This window comes from Pinus tabuliformis, chromosome 8 (assembly GCF_031772625.1).
Source record: "Pinus tabuliformis cultivar Carrire ecotype Pingquan chromosome 8, CPIR1, whole genome shotgun sequence".
In the NCBI taxonomy this organism is placed as follows: Eukaryota; Viridiplantae; Streptophyta; class Pinopsida; order Pinales; family Pinaceae; genus Pinus; species Pinus tabuliformis.
This window is the reverse complement of record NC_142294.1, coordinates 1,518,007,943-1,518,012,996: the sequence shown is the minus strand read 5'-3', so window position 1 is coordinate 1,518,012,996 and position 5,054 is coordinate 1,518,007,943.

Below are 5,054 nucleotides of genomic sequence, written 5' to 3'. Positions count from 1 at the left end.
CCCATTTCCTTTTTGAGTTGGAAAACCTCATCCTCCATCTTTCACACATCTGCAACCCTTTTTTCTATCGCTATCCCATTATACTTGTGTTCCTCCATATTTTCCTTCTTAATCTCCATTGCAGCATGGGATAGGAGGTGATGAGGTCATAAATATCCCAGGACATGGAGCCTCAAGGATTTTTCATGCTCCCACCTTCATATAGAAGGTTCGACCTTTTATGTAGGTTGTGGTTCAATTTTTCCTATGAAGGCCTTAGTGTCTTCAAGTTGTTGAGGATGTGGGTGAGGATTCCCTTGATACTCTTATTCTTGTTGGGAATGAGGCAGCTTGAATGGTTATGATATCCTTTCTTGTAGTCCTTCTTTGAATATTGTTTCCTATAATAGTTATATTTTTCTACACTTTTTCCTATACTATTTCTTAGAGTAGTTTTGTTTTATGCATTGCTTCCTACGATGGATTTACTTTCGCACCGCTTCTTATAGTGGTTATTATTTTTGCTACAAAGTATATCCTTCTTCTTCCTCCAAAAATTCCACTTCAAGTGGTTCTTACTCCTTTAGTTACTTTTTAGATTCTTCTTCTTATGATTTTTCTTCATCTTTAAGGGATGTCTCATATTGTTCCTTTGGACTAGATGTATCTTCTATGTTAAGTACTATTGGATAAGTATCCTTCTTATGAAAAATGATATTTCTCATTGGTCTTTGACCTCTGAAAATATGGTGCTCCTACCAAATTATTGGTTTTATTTTCCTTAGTGATCTTATTGGTTTGGAAGGTGTTTCCTACTTTGGAGGAGTTTCCATATTAACCAGAGTGGCTACAATTTCCCTTTTTTTAGGTTGAAATATGAGTTTATTCTTTTTAGAAGGTTATTTAGCTTCATGTCCTTTTTGCTTTCATTTTGAGACTCTCGGGAACCCCTACTATGTCAAAACCCTTTGAATTTCAATAAAGGACTGCATATCCATGTCCATGAAATCAACCCATGGAATAGGATGATCTACTCTCTCTAATGCATTAGAGACTATTATCTTAATATCCCATGGTGAGCCAAGGATTTTTACTTCCCTAATATGAATATTCCACTCATTTTGATTCAAATGTTGTAATAAGAAGGAAGCGAAGCTTAGTGCTTACTATGGCCATACATAAGCTTGGTATCTTATCTAATAAAGTACCTAAACTAGTAGGCATATACCACTTTGAGTCTACATTAATGGGAGATACTCTTTATAATATGGTAGGAAAAATCATTCCATGGGGGTGGTGGGATTTCCCTTTTAATCAATTTTTTATCTTTATTGAAATAATCATCTTGGAGGAAGATTTTTTTCTTGGCAAGGGTGGCCTTCTACCTTTCCTCCTTATCCCAAGGTAGGCATGTAGTAATTCCTATCACCCTACCGAGGAAAAATTCATTGATATATAAATATAAGACCTTTACTGCTATGACATAATCCTATCATATAAAACTTTTAAAATTCAAGAAAAATTTTCAGGCCACCTCATCATCATACCCTCTTAATCTCTAAAAGAACACCAGACATTGGCTCCTTTGAAAATATTCACTATCCTAGGATTTTGATGAATCTTGACCTGTTAGTGGGTTCCCTTTGATTGAATCCAATTCTCATAATATAAATTTTTTAAAGGGTTTTTATATAATGCAAGAGCATCTCAATGATTATTATGGTGACTTCATAAATTATAAGTCTATCCTACATAATTTTATGATTGTAATGTAAGAAAAAAAATAGGTACTTATTAAAAGTGAGAGTGAAGTAGTGTTGTTCAATTCTAGTTGTTGCTTTTGTTAATATTCATTAGCACAGTTCTTGTAAGAGACATTGAATGGTGTTGTCATTGATGCCAACGATGATTCTTGAATGCTCTTAATATTTGTTTCATTTGAAGCTCCACATTTTTAGAAGCCCTGGAAAAACATAGAAGCCTCACACTTGATGAAGATTTTGAGAATGAAGATATACGAATTTTCCTCCATGACCATCACCAAAAAATGATCCTCATCATGCCAACTCAAATGGTATATGACACGCCTCATGATACCTCACGGTTTGTAATATATACCCTTTAGCAGATGGTGATTTTGAAGCATTTGTCATCATTATGGACATCTTACTTAGTTTGGGGAGTAGTAGGTTTGCATAGTAGAATTGAAGAAGGTCTAAGCTATGGAAAGTAATGAAAGACATAGTGTATTAGGGGGAGAGAAATAGTTGATTGCAGGAGAAGAGAGGAAGGAATTGTTTTAGGGGAAACAACATATGTTACAAGTAAAAAGAAGCAGACAACTCGTTAGGGGGTAGTCACCCTTTGCCATTGATGTCAAAGGGGAATATTGTTGAATGGTGTTGTCATTAATGATAACAAAAAATCTTGAAGGGTCTTACTATTTGTCTAGTTTGAAGCTCCAAATCTCTAGAAGCCTTGGAAAACCCTAGAAGCTCTGCACTTGATAAATATTTTGAGAATGAAGAGCCATGAATGTGACTCCATGACCATCACTAGCAGATGCTCCTCATCATGAAAAATTCAACAGAATATGGTACTCCTCGTGGTTCCTCATAGTTTGCAAGATATTCCCTTCGAACGGCTAAAGCCTCCACTCGTGGGAAAAACCCCCAAAGGGAGGTGATGTGATGGTTAAGTAATTATATGGAAAAAGGTTGTTGTGGATGGTTTCAAAATTTGTTTTTAAGAAGGTTGTTGGTTGTTATGGAGGATTTCAAAATTCATTTTAAAAATAAGCTTACTAGTTGGCCTCATTAAAAAGAGGGACTTTTGGCTCAATAAAAAATGTAAAGATTGGACTCCCTCCAAAATCTAAAGTCATCTACCCTTAGTTTTATCCATCCTAAACTATAAAAATGAACCTTATATCACCTCTATTATATGCATTTAACACAAATCAATTGAAGTTAGTTTTGAGATATATTCAACCCTGTGAAGGATAGATAAAATTGATGAGGCAACCTGATTTTAAAGGTTTTGTTTGATTTTGGGCTTTTGGGATACACTCTGCATTGAAAGGACTTGTCACAGTCCACATTGTTTTGAAGATGTATGGGCTACCAAATGTGTTTTACTGGTTCTTATTATCCTGTTGTAGGTCCTTTTAATATTTGTTGAAGAGATTTCAGTCTCCTTTGAAGACAATGACTAAGGCACATCTTGAGATTTGAATAGGGTATGAAGCATCTGAAATTGTCAGGCCATTCAAGTGATAAAACTAGCATAGATCCTGAGATGAATAATGATCTGGTGTAATTTGTTATCTCTACGACCTTATTTATGGGAAATAAACTCAATAATATGACTTATATTTAATGTGCAATTTTCAGAGATAACATGCAATTGTTGAGGCCTTGTTCCTAAAAAATTTAAGTATATTGTTTGAAGTCTTGTTGGTGTCCAAAGTATAATTCTGATGAAATAATAGCGGTGCACTATTTGGAGGTTCTCAGCCCATCTCTAAGACCTATCTATGTGGCCCTGCTACTTTTGATATTTTTGGTCTAGTGCAGTGATAATGAGATCTCTTATGATTCTTAACCATCTAATACAAAAAAGGATTCATTGTGATCTAGGAAACACAATCTGAAGCATCCATTTTCACCCTTCAAGACTTATATTCACCTCAGTGATAAGAAATATAATAACCAGATCTGAAGAATAAGATGCACTAGTGTGGAGATAAATTTTTGTATCGATTCTTCTTTATTACATGCACATATCTCGAGGTTGGTTGCCATTGACATGTCTTTTCAAATGAAACATCTTATATAGTAAACACTTGATGCATGTATTTGATAGCATAACATTTTATCACTAAGATCACTGGCTAGGGTTTGTAAAAGGACCAAAAAAATGGGACTTGTAATCATTGTCGTAGAATTAAAATCATTAGTTTGAGGGCATCATTCAACACCTTACGAGAAGTTTTGGGTATAGAGTCAAGAATCATCTTCCGGCATACTATTCTCATAGAGCTCATAAATGTCATAATGCCATGTAACATAGAGTTTGAGATAGAGTATGCAAGACAAAGCTTCGTTGGATGATAGGATATGTTTGATAGTTCATAGGGTTTGACAACGAATGTAGCATGAATTTATTATGTATTTCCATATGTTTTGTAGTATGTTAATTTTATGTTGCTAGGGTATGTTAGCACTCATGTGTTGAATGAGTGAGTCTTATACACTATTATCATGAGAAGTCAAATTATTGTGTATGAAGCTAAGGTCTGATCTCATTGATGATATGATTGGGGATCTATGGAGGCATGTATGATAATATTGTTGAAGTCAGATTTGTTAAGTATATGATGGGATAGAGAATAATGAGTTGCAAGGGTTGAGTCAGAGATGTATATAGTGATACTAGGGTTTGATGTTATTTTACTTTTCTAATGAGAAAGTTTTTTATAGAGGAAGCAAATGAAGTTACATGGTTTTCGTATTGATATTGCATAGAGATTCATTTGTTTTTTATAGTTGATGTAGTTTGAGAAGAGATAACCAAGCAAAAGCATATTTGATTATGGACTGATAGGACATTGTTGCAAATATGTTGAGTAGTAAATTGATAGAATTTGATGTTTGGTGTAGAAGAAAATTTGAGTTGTTCTAGGGTTTGATATGTAGATTGAGTAGAGGAAAAATTGATCGATAGAGAGTGTATACAAATTTCTTTGTATTGTTTTTTAGAATAGGTGGATCCAATATGAAAATTGTGAAACGTGGTCTTCCAGTTGATTAGGGTGGTAGAGTGGTGCATGGCAGGAGAGTGGAATCTCCTTCATGTTAGAGACTAAGAACACTTCAGGGTGGTATGGTGGTGCAAGGGCAGGTTGGAGCTTGCACAAGGCATTGGAGCATCCTTCTGGTTGTAGCTGGTAAACAGGGTGTTGGAGCATCTGTTGGGTCCCTATAATACTAGTGATTACCCCATTACTATTGTAGTTATACCCCTTATTTATATTGATGTACCCATGTAGTGCCCATATTGTTACTATTGTGCCA